This window comes from Mastomys coucha, chromosome X (genome assembly GCF_008632895.1).
Source record: "Mastomys coucha isolate ucsf_1 chromosome X, UCSF_Mcou_1, whole genome shotgun sequence".
NCBI classification, from domain to species: domain Eukaryota; kingdom Metazoa; phylum Chordata; class Mammalia; order Rodentia; family Muridae; genus Mastomys; species Mastomys coucha.
The window spans coordinates 145281666-145294750 of NC_045030.1; the positions used below are offsets into that span (position 1 = coordinate 145281666).

Here is a 13085-nt window from a genome sequence, read left to right on the forward strand (position 1 = left end):
ACACACACACACACACAAAGCAAACCTACTGTCATTTTACATACAGACTCCTATATACCCACTGAGCTGACATATCTGATTGTTTAAATACTCCCACATAGGCAGAAATCTCACAACAGCACACCTGCATCACCACATATACAAACACTGTTACAAAACTAACGTTCATGTTAAATATCACTCACACTGTCAAACTTACAATCACTTGACACATGCTCTCTAGGTATGTATGCACAGAATCTCTGAGGTACCAAAGATATATTTTCAGGCAAGTAAAAAATTGCTCACATATATGAATATCCTTTACCACAAGAAATCAACTTACTTCCCCTCACATAGATTAGGCACACTCATTAATACAGATATGTACATCCTGGCACATAAATGCACCTTTCTATTAATATATAAACTCTCACTGATAAATGTATGTGTAATAGCTCTAACATACCCACAAAAGAATAGAGAGGCTCACAGTCTCTCTCAAACACACTTCAGCAATATGCAAGTGCAATCAAACAGAGACAAAAATTCACTTCCATGTGCAGATACGGGACTATATTTAGACACTTGCCTATGGACAAATGTGTGCAAACATACTAACTTGCTCTTACACACATTATACGAATCCAACAACATGTATAATAGAAATCTGCTCATGTGCAGAAATCAGCTAACCCCTGCAGGTGTATGTGGAAATATGAGTAGAGAGCTACCTGGCTGGTAGGGTACGTGCCACACCAGGAAGCTCGAGTAAGGACAAGCATAGAAGGCTGTGGTAAGAAGTATATTGTTTTTCAATAGCTTCCTATTAAAACATCCCAGACAGCTTGATTATTACCTTCAACTTATTTATCATAAGTGAGGTTTTTGGTTTGGCCTATATCTATGTGTATGGTGGTTTGCTTTTTTTGTTTTGTTTTGTTTTTAAATTTTATTCTTGTTCTTACTTTTTCTTACCTACAGAAATAGAGAAGTTGGGGACTGGGGTGTGACTCAGTGGTATTGCATTTGTGTGACATACATATGCTCATAGGGGAAGGAAAGGGAAGAGGAGGGTGGAGGAGGAGTGTTGTATGATTATTGTTATGGACTACAGTTATCCAAAAATGCTCAGGAGTAGAAGTGCATTAGATACTGGACTTTTTCAGATTCTGGAATATTTGTGTAGATACATTGCATCATCTTGGGGATTAGACCTTAATCCAAACATAAAGTTCATTTGTGTTTTGTACATATCTTACACACAGCATAAAGGTGATTTTATGCAATATTTTAGTGTGTCTAAACTTTGTCTGTGACCTGTCACAAGATATTGGGTGGGAAACTTACCACTTATAGCATCATGTTAGCATTAGAAAACTTCAGATTGTGGAGCATTTCAGATTTTAGATTATGTATTGTATTTGGTGTTCCTAAAGAGAATATAATTATTTTGTTAATTTCCTTGACTGTTATTTCTTTATAAAAAGAACTCTTTATCATAGTTATCATTAATGAACCTTGGTGAACTCAATACCTAGATACACCAATTATAAACTTAGAGGCTAGTCTTCTGTCCATAGCCCTACCCACTTCTCTTAGCCCTCAGTTTTGTAAACCGTAATTATTATACTATTTCACTCATAAATGTTTCACTATCTGTTTTTAAAAGAACCTTCTTCTGTAAACATCATAATATATTTTTATTATTTCTTACTCTATGAATTGATTTATTCACTATTGACATCCACTATCAAAAATTAGCCAAATCTGATTCTTGGTGGTATTTCACATTTATGACCTTGTAGTTTTAGGTAAAAATATTTGTTGATAAATTAACGAGGCCATACAATAGCTGTGCTGGTTAGGTTTTTTGTTTTTTTGTTAACTTGACACAGCTAGGGTCATTTGGGAAGAGGGAATCTCAAATCAAAAGTGTCTCCATAGATTGACCTGTAGGCAAGTCTGTGGAGGACATTTTCTTGATTAATGGTTGATGTGGGTGGTGCTGTCCCTGGGCTACTGGTTCTAGGTTGTATAAGAAAACTGACTGAGGAACAAGCCAGTTAAGCAGTGTTACCCCATGTTCTGCTTCTGTTTCTGCCTGTAGGTTCTTGCCTCAAGTTTCTACTCCAGTTTCCTTTCATGATGGACTGTAAGCTGTCAGCTGAAATAAACCCTTTCTTCCCCAAGTTGTTTTTGGTCATGATACTTATCACAGCAGTAGAAAACAAACTAAGATAATAGTTTAATTGAATTGATTCATCAAAGGATTTTATGATTTTGTCTCAGTGTTTCTTTAAAAAAAATGCAACGAAAATTCAGTTTCAGAAGCTACAAAGATTTGTTGTACCCTTCAATAACAAGATATAAAGACTGAGCATGAAGCTTAATGGTAGGTAGAGTGCTGGCTTACCATGTATGAGGCCTGTGGGAGTTGTTGAGGGAGATAGGAAAAGAGGAAAGGAGGAAGGGGGAAGAGGGAGGGGGAGGGGGAGGGGGAAGGAGAAGGAGAGAGATTCACGGTTCATTTGGATTTTTTTTTTAAAATAAGGTCTAGGTAGCCACAGATGACCTCATAATCACCATATTCACTACATAGCCCCCGGTGATGATAAACTCCTAATAATCCTCCTGTCTCAGCTTCCTGACTATTGGGATTATAGGAATGTGACACCACACAATCTAAGGTTCAGATTTTTAAAAATGCACTTGGGGCTGGAGACATAGCAGTAAGTGGACTCTGAGTTTAAACAAAGAAAGCACAGGGTTGGAAAGGTGGCACAGAAATTATGAACACTTGTTACTCTTGGGGAAGAGCTGGGTTCGGTTCTCAGCTCCTACATTATGGTTTACAACCATCTGTAACTCCAGTTCTGAGAGATCTGACACTCTATTACCTTTGTGGGTACCAAGTATGCACATAACACGCGCGTGCGCGCGCATACACACACACACACACACACACACAACCAAAACACATAAAAGAAATACATCTAAAGTAAACATTTTAAAACAGTTGGAAGTACAAATTAAGGAACCAATATATTTTATGATGATTAAACTATTCTTATACAGAGCTCAGTCAGTTAGTGACAGGGTTGCAAACTTAACAAGAAAAGCTAAGTGAAATATTACCTGCTAGCATTCTGCAGGGAAATTGTCCACAATGTATTTGGGATGGATGAGGTAAAGAGAATAGGCAAAGGGACAGTTTTAATTATTGCTATTAGGAGACACACTGGTAACAGGTCAGAGGTGGCACTAGCTTAAAAAACTGTTGAACTGAAAGGAGTTCACTATATACTGATTTATGGATATTGTTCATATATGCTTAGTTTACAGTACTAATCAGAGACCTTGAAGAGAAATGCAATTAGTAAAAAAGTAAACTAGGGCTAATATATGTAAATTTATTCAAAAAATATTTTGAAATATGAAAATTGCATAGGTCTATGGATTGATGCTACTGGTTTTTGTTTTGTTTAGAGACAGGGTCCCATTATGTATCTTTGACTGGCCTGGAGCTCCATATATAGACTAGACTGGATGCTAGTGTTGTGATGACAAGCTGGTTTTGATAACACCAGAGTCACTTGCAAAACTTTGTAAGTCTAATTTCTACAATACATGACAAACTAACTAACTAAATGATGAATTTAACTAAGTGCAAAACTGTTTCCATGTATCTTTTAGTTTTGTGTGAAACACTGAAATCATACATATGTTTTTCTGTTTTAAATCTGTGTAGGAATTTTATAAAAAAAAAAATCATAAGTGGTGGTAAGATGACTCAGAACGTAAAGGCACCTCCTATCAAGCCTGAAGACCTGACTTTGATTCCTGGGACCCACATAGTTGAGAGAATGTATTCCTGCAAGTTGTCCTGTGACTTCTACATGTGCTTAGTGACATGTGTGAACCACCCTGCCCCTGCCAAATAATAAATAAATAAATGTTAATTTTTAGAACTATTATAAGCTAAAAGCATTCAATTACTTCTCTGTGTGTTTCTTTTGCAGATTTGATACTCAACTGGCTTCAACATATCCCTTTTTGAACATATGGGAAAAACCAGTAGCCATCTTTTTTTCTCTTGTGCATCAGGGTGTTATGTAGCCCAGCTCGTTCTTGAACACTCTATGTAAATGAGGATAACTTTGAACTTCTGAACCTCCTGTCTCCACTTCCCCAGTACTGAGGTTATAGGCATGTACTACCACACCTGGCTTATGGGTTGCTGGGGACTGAACTCAGGACTTCATGCATGCTAGGTGAGCACCATGCCAGCTAAGGTACATGCCCAGCACAGCATTTGCAGGCACTCAAAAATCAAAGTAGGCAGCACTGACATGGCTTATAGATTCAAAGTAAAACTCTAAGTTAGGAAAATGGAGGTTAAGTATGACTCTGGAGTGATGTCTACTTGGTGTTGCAATATGAATGATAGAATATGTATAGAGCCAAGTCTACTTAGAAGAAATGTTTCATCATAATTTTGAGATACTTCAAATGATAATTATCTGTTAGATTCAAAATTCATGAGCACTTATTACAAGAATTTTATGTGTGTGTGTGTGTGTGTGTGTGTGTGTGTGTGGGGTCACACATGTATGGAGGTTAGAGGACTATCTTGTGTGCCAGTCCTTTTTCACTTTGAGACAGGGTCTTTCTTGTTTGTTATTGTCTATGCCATGCTAGCTGGCCCCAAAACTTCTGTGGAGTTCTCCTGTGTCCACTTCCCATCTCGTGTAGGTACACGATTAGATATGCACATTGCTGCATTTGGCTTCAAGAAGGCTCTGGGTATCTGAATTTGGGTCTTCATGCTTGCATAGCAAGTCTTCCTTCCTTCCTTTCTTTTTTTACTTTTTGAAATAGGCTTTGCTGACCTGCAGAATCATATAGCTGTGTTTTGTACATTCAAGTGAATTATGAAGGAAAATAGGGCAAAATGTGCCTGAGCCACCTTCTTGGTTACCTTATACATGGCTCCCAAGATTAAGCAGCGGGCCATGTAGAAGTTTATATGTGCCCAAACTATACACTATTATTTGATCCTGTTTTGTTGCTGTTGTTTGTAGTTTCATCAAGAAATACAGTTACTGAATTGAATCCAGATAAAAATGAGAGAGAAAAAAAGGAATGATAATATAAGAAGCCATGGTAGTCATGACTAAAGGCTCACAAAAAATGGCCACTGATGACCACTATGGATTCCCACCATGCCTTATTACCAACACTCAGGAGGGCAAGGCAGGTAGATCTCTATGATTTTGAGGCCAGCCTGGTTCACATAGCTAGCTCCAGGTTGGCCAAGACTAAATAGTGAGACCTGACCTGTTTCAAAAAAAAAAAAAAATTATAATCTGACCTAGGCATGCCTGTAAACACATTTGGGAGGAAGAAGCGAGCAAGTTTTTATTTAGTTTTGTTTGCTTTTATGTGACTCTAGCTATACTGGAATTTATACTGTAGACCAGGCAGAGCTCAAATACAGAGATTCACATGCCTCTGCCTCAAAAGCACTGAGATTAAAGGTGTACCACACCACGTCCTGCTAGGAAGCAGCAAGTTTGAAGCCAGCCTGGGTAATACAGTGAGCTCTAGGCCAGCAAGACCCTGTTTCATAAAACTAAAGAGAGAAAGAAAGGGAGGAAGGGAGAAGAGGAGGATGGGAGGGAGGGAGGGAGGGAGGGAAGATGTTATGCATTGAGAGGAGCGATCTAGTTTATCATGAAATAATCTGCAAAAAGACTTTATTTGAAAGCTGTATACAAATTCAGTACTTAATAAATCCTCTAAAACCTTGAAGTTTTTCCTTATAAATGTATAATATGAAGAAAATGTTAGGATTTTCTTTTTATCAAACTCCTGTACCTCTAAATAGTCTTTAGTTTCTACTAGTATGTCATATAGATTTTACTTTCTCTGGATGTTGAGTTGTGTGAATGCCCTAAAACACTCACATATAGTCACATTGCATGTAAACACTAACATACACACACACAAATATATATATGTATATGTATATATATATGTATATGGGCACATAGACATTCAAATCTGCACTCACATTCAGAGTTAAACCAGCTGATAAATACAACTAGCTGCCCCCCTCTCCCTCCCCCATGTGTGTGTGTGTGTGTATCCTTTACACAAAGAAAATGTGAATGTGGTTTGGTATCCATTCAACAGCAAATCACTCAAGGATATACAACATAGAGACATAACATAGGCATAGGCAGAGACACATCCACCGTTTAGAGGGCACATGGAAATGTACATACACAAGCCTAACTGCATGGACTTACACATTTAGACACACTCCTGCTTGTGGAGCCATAAAAACTGACATTTAGACATGGCTCAAATCTTGTTCATGTCCTACAGATCCAGACCTTCTCTGCTTCACACTGGCTCTTACACTAAAACATTGGAGCTGCTACATTTAATTTTTATTGTAAAGAATATTTATGTGTGTTCTTATGTACTCCATGTATGTACACATGCAGAAGTCAAAGAACAACTTTCGGAGTTCCCTTTCTATTATGTGGGTCCCAGTTACTGAACTCAGGTTGTCTGCCTTAATGGCAAACAACTTTGCCCACTGAACCATCTCACTGGTTCCAAACCTACTATTCTATAAAAAGTCACTCTCACAAATCTGCCCTGGTACACAGTCATTTACACATAGCATCGGCATACTTGCAGGCATTTTACTCAGACTCACAGCTGCACAGAGAGGCAATCAAGCAGATGAAACAATCCAGACTCATGCATCCCAAACCCACATAACCACTGAGGCTTAGAAACATATAAACATAACTCTTCAGATGCACACACATTGATTCACACATTCCACCCTCATTGATCAACACAGATGCATACATTCTAACATATGCCCGCTTGTATTAGAGACAAACCCACACCACACAAATGTTTCCACTGCATTCATCATATATAAAGGAACACCAGTCTTCTGAATTTACAGGCAGAGCAGAGACCCACATTCACACATGTAAATACTGACAACTGTAAACCTAGTTCTAGATTCAAATAAAAATACACCGGCATGTGTGTACACAGAATCATGTTCACATATGTATATACCCGCATTCTCACAGATGCTACATTATCACACATATGGCCGTGTGTACTCATATACCTAGACAAGTGTATATTAGCAAATATACACAAAAGTCTCAATGTCCTCCCATTTACCCTTGAGCACATGCTTTTTCACATATCTGTGTTTCTATATAAACACTGAGATACTTTATAACTATTAACCAATTTTCATGTACAAAAACACTCTTACATAAAAAGAGGCTAAGCTCGTTTTTCTTGGACATACACATGACACATATAATGAGGCAAATATGCACGTGAAAACCTCCTTTGCAGTCGTAGATAAAATGCACACTGTTAGCTTTTAGGACAGGGATAATTGTAACAGGTATACACAGATGATAAAAACAGGTAATATAATGTTGTTACCTGTAATAAGTAATTCCTCATGAGAGGGCTCATTATATGCTAGGCACTGTTCCAAGGACTCTTAGTGTATTAACTCATCCTGTCCTAATGTTGCAAGATAGATAGTTTTATTTCCCCCATTTTACAGAAAGAGACTGGGGCTTTGTTGAGATTACGTGATTTACCCAAACCACAGAGCTAATAAACAGTAAACCCAAAGGCTGTCTCTAGAGAACTTGCAGACTCAGTTTATTCACATTTAGAAATATATTCACCAAAAAATTCTAAATTCACATTTAGAAATTATACACACACACACACACACACACACACACACACACACACATATATGTATATATATAAAATTTCTAGCATGTGCATTCACGAGTCAGTTCCCATTTACTAATGCACGTAGGTACAAATGGTCATTCATACCAAGTTATGGACAAGTTCACATTACAGACATTTTAGCAGAGATATATATGCCCAAGAAAATATATACATATGTGGTCACAATCACAAACTTTACTCATAAATGACCACACTATTGAATATACAAAACATCTAGATACAGCACCTATAAAATAGCTACATAAATCCATGTTAGATATCTTCCCACTGAAATACATAGGACCACACACTATCCAGATATACCTGCACACATAATAGATTCAGTCATGTCACACAAACATACATTTTTTTTCCCTCACACATACTGCTTAGTTTCTCTCTTCCCTATCCATCCAGAGAACTGTGCATATCCTAGTTAGATATACTCACATTTTCACAAGCCCCAAACCCAAATATATACACATTCATTCTCTTCACACACACCACACAGATACATCCACTTTCACACATATACCCAACACCAATACACCCACACTTTCATACACACCCCATTTACATAATCCATTCCCATATATATGCACATCAAATATGCTTACACTTACAGTCACTCTAATTAAAGTCACACTTATACAATCTCCAACTCAGCATGCCCACACTCTTACATACAGTATTTAGGATACACTTAAACTTATCCTCACACCAACTTGGAGCACTCATACCTGTCTTAGGTGTACTTATGATCTCTTTCAAATGCACACTATCAAAACACACCCAAAATGATACATGTACCCTCTAAAAGCACTGCACACCACCTAGATATATCCATAGTTTCCAAAGCCAAATACATGCACTCAGAGACACATTTATTAACATGTCACCTAGATTCTAGCCTGATTCAGAGAACTATGTGCATTAATACTTTCTGTTTGTTTCTGTTTTATCTCTGTCTGTCTGTCTGTCTGTCTCACAAACACATACACATACACTTTGCCACCTAAGTATATCCATGCATTGACCTGCTTACTAACTCAAACACACCTACATTCAAATCCATTCTATTTCAGATGGGCCCACACATGGTCTCACACACAGCCCGAATGTATCCATACACTTTCTCTCATATACCATCAGGATACATCCACATCTCATAAACATGTATAATCTCCATACACATGCTCTCATGCTCACCAAGTCTACTGATGTAAACTGGATGGTGTGTATGAAGAATGTGTTTAAGGCACATTTGTGTGGGAAGTACTGTGCTGAGTGTGGGTTGGGTATATCCATATGGTGTGGAGGAGAAGAGAGCATGGGTGTCTTTGGGTAGTAGGTTTGTGTAGAGGCATACACAGATTGTTTGTGTGACAGTTGAAAATATTTGGGTGGGATGTGTGTGTGTATCCTTTTGTTCCCTAATATACACAACGATCTCACATGCACACACTACCCAGAAATACATATAATCTCTTACATGTACACACATATTTATGCCCTGCCCATACCTACTACTTTTCTAAGATATACTTTCACTTATACATTTCTGCCTGGTGGCATAATTTGGGTGCTCTCTGTGAAATGTCCAAATGTACATTTCTACTTTCTCATATTGCCTGTCACTTTGTCTCTCTCTTACACATACACTCTAACCAAAGCTCTTACTAACCCTAGGCACTATTATGATGCCCTCCTGCCCTGTGCCTTTGCCAGTGGTAAGAAAGGAAGGGAGATTTTTGCTTCAAAGTTTTATCACGGCTTCCAGTGGTCATTGGTGAGTATGTGGAGACGACAGTGCAGTGTGTGGGTGCATGCATATGGTGTGGACGAGATGAAAGCTGGGTGTATGTGGGTAAGAAGTTTGTGTAGAGGTCAGTCCTCACAAGACCAAGGCCAAATCTCATATCAGACAGGCAGATGAACAAATACCTTTATTTATCCACACACAGGCACATTTCCATTTGACTTAGTCACAAGTACATCCATTTACTCTTTAAAATAAGCTACAGTCACATGATATACTCATGAATGACATGCATTCCTTCACTCACAAACACAAGTGAGAACACAGGTATGTAAAAGTATTTTTACATATCTACAGAAATATGTAAAAATATATGTATCATATCTAAAGAGATGATAAAAGAAACATGGATACAAAAGAGGAAACTCCCAAATGTGTACACATATACCCTCAACATAACCACAGAAGTATATTCACACACACATATGCACACATACATACACACATGCATATCTGTATAGGTGTGCTCACACATATCCATACCCAAATATGCAAATGCTTGTAAATGAGATGAAGTATATACATATTCAGATATTTTAACATATAGACTTATATACACAACTGGTCATGTACACACATAGCATTTTCACATGCTTATAGACTTGTATATACATTAGTTAATTCTTATAGGTATACAGTTAAATATGGAAGCACAGATACTCACAAAGCACACTATCACAGTCAAGTATATATACACTGTTATGTCCACACACCCATTCTGAGAAGCCACATAAATGAAAGAAGAGTAACTTATATGTACATTGGAATAGAACATAAGGGCATATTTCAACACATGCACATATAGAAGTACACTCATGTATTCTTGCACGTGCACTTGTTGATCTGCATGAGAAAATTTAATCCACTTATCACATACATACATGCAAAGACATCCTAAATAAATGCCTACACACATAAATGTACTTGTGAACTAAGAGTAGCATGCACATAGATTTGTATACATCATTCTATAATATATGCTTTAGACCAAACAAAGATAAATACAAACATACAAATGCAAATAAAAACTGTGCAAACTGGTACTTCACACATTTATGTATTCAGATGGGCATACACACAGGCTTATTAAAAAATATACCCTTAACTGTATTTGACAACACATGCCTATGTACAGATATGTTCACTTGAATATATGCACAATCAGGTATTAACAAATACTAGCATATATATGCACAGTCACTCAAGACATATTCAAATACATAGTCACACTAAAAATCCAAAATAAAACACATACTGAGACACATGCACCCAAGTATCCTGCAACACTCATGCATACGATAATCAGATATGCACTTACACCAAACTAGACATCATACAAATGTACCCATTCACCTATGCACACAGCCTTGTGGCTAATATAATACACACTGCTGTAAACATCACAGCCTGTGCACACATAAAATATTTTTCATTCATATACTCTTCTCTTATTCCAGTGTGTCTATTTATACTTACATTCCTTTAAATAGATATGAACACATAGGCTTGTTTAGAGACAGTGGACACTCAAGCATGCACATGCAGGCATAGACATAATGAAAAATGCTAAAGAATCTATACAGACTTTTACACATAGGCCTGTTCACACAACACATATAAGCATGTTCACGTATACATACTTTCTTATACGCATGGGATACATATATCTATTTTTATATTCACACAAATCGTTTGGATAAACGCACACTGAAAGGCACACATACAAAAACAGGAATAGACACAATCAGATCCAACTAGGCATTCATTTAATTGGATGTGTAACACACACACACACACACACACACACACAACCACACACACTCTCTCTCAACAGGCCTAATACAGGCTCAGAGAAACATGCCAATACTTGGGTCAAAAGCAAACATGACCATTTGCTCACCCAGACAGACATGCAAAACCATGTTGTCTAGTACAGACACAAACCTATTCAGACACCCACATAATCCCATGTGCTATCGTATAGCTTGTTCACACACACATAAACTCATATACTCCTACAGTGCAGTGATGAGACATGTACACACAGACTACACATGCAGTCATTTGTCTTCATGTATATATATATATACGTTTAGTTTCAGGTCGAGATGCCCCTGGGCAACAGGCTAGTTCCTCTCCTTTCCACTTCAAATGCTTCTTCAGGAAAGTGTACTCATGTCTAAAGGTCTCAGGCCCTCTCTGTCCCTCAGAGGAAATCTATTTTCAATCTCTCCCCTTCTTTGGCTCCTTTGCTGATTCCTAACCCCTTGGTATTCTACCACATTTCCATACCTAGAAACCAGTTAGGAAACCCTATTCTCCCTAACCCAGGGTTTAGATGGGCAAACTCTGCTACAGGTCTGGCTACTGCCTGGACCACACCCCAGCTCACTCAAAGACCTATAATCTCAAAAGCTTCAGCCTTGTCTCCAGTCCCTGCCAACCACTGACCATAAGCCAAACTCTTGCTAATTTCCCCTCAACAGAGGGACACATACCAGGGCCAGGAATTCTGCAGGCTGCAAGCCAGGCCTCTGCTGGCTCAGTCTGGTGTGTGTGTGTGTGTGTGTACACAAATAAGGGCAAGTGCGTGCAAAGAACCCCGAGTAGGGTAGGGATGACTGCCTACAACTATCTATCAGTTTTTTTTTTTTAAATGAGAAGTAATAGCATAAAGCTGTTCTGCTTCTCTCTACTTGCCACCTTCCATCTTCCTACCTGCTGGCTTCCCTAGATCTCTGTTGAGACCCTGGAGAAAAGGTGCTAATTCTTCCCCTAATCTATAGCAATACTAATCATGAACAACCAGCAGTAATATTGACCCTGACACTGCTCAGCACCATCCTGTAAACACATTTAATTGTTTGCATGCACCAATTTATTTAATCCCTGCACACATCTGTGAAGAAAGGGTTACCAGTCTCTTTGACAAATGGGAAAAATCAAGGTTCAACAAGTGACATGCCTCCACTAAAGTTGCGAGCTAGTAGTTAGGAGCCGTGTCCCTAGTAGAATCCATGTTCTCCATATACCAGGTTTTCCTGCACCTCCAGATACAGGGACCTCTGGCTACTGTGTCATAGATCTGGAGGTCCCAAACACAATATGGGTATCTGAAACAGAAACAGAGAGCCATGTGATAGAAGCCAGGGTCCACACTGTAGGGACCACTATGTTATTCCTGTCCCCTGTATATTGTCATGGGGATTGGTTCAAGCGCTCTCAGAGCCCAGGGCCTGAATGTGCTCCCTACCCCCCACCTTACCTTCCTCTATTCCTATAGCAGCTTCCTCCCACTAGCTGGGACACATCTTCCAGGGTGAATGAGCAAAAGTATGTTACCTGTAGGTAGAGACTGGGAAAAGAATAAAGGAAGGAATGAGGGGTGGTCTGCACTAGGAGCAGCCTCCTCGTCATATCTACCCACCTGCTTGGCGCGAGGGTTCTCTGTCTCTCTTACAGACACACAGACACACAG

The 13085-nt window shown here is 38.5% G+C and overlaps 1 protein-coding gene and 1 long non-coding RNA gene across 5 annotated transcripts in view; one reads left to right on the top strand and one right to left on the bottom strand.

The window, feature by feature from the left end:
- The window catches only part of LOC116089913, a 15139-nt gene extending 11180 nt beyond the window's left edge, over window positions 1-3959 (top strand). The window contains exons 2-3 of one of the 2 annotated variants that reach the window (XR_004118502.1): window positions 2090-2374; window positions 3731-3959. This is a non-coding gene — a long non-coding RNA (uncharacterized LOC116089913). Of the gene's footprint in view, window positions 1-2089; window positions 2375-3468; window positions 3589-3730 lie in introns of those variants that run through there. The other variant, XR_004118503.1, reaches the window with a different exon arrangement.
- The window catches only part of Gpr173 (G protein-coupled receptor 173), a 23141-nt gene extending 10084 nt beyond the window's left edge, over window positions 1-13057 (bottom strand). For 2 of the 3 annotated variants that reach the window (XM_031369555.1, XM_031369547.1), the window contains exon 1: window positions 12873-13057. The gene's annotated coding sequence lies outside the window, so the exon portion shown is untranslated. Of the gene's footprint in view, window positions 1-12572; window positions 12721-12872 lie in introns of all 3 variants that reach the window. The other variant, XM_031369537.1, reaches the window with a different exon arrangement.
- Between the last annotated feature and the right edge of the window lie 28 nt (window positions 13058-13085).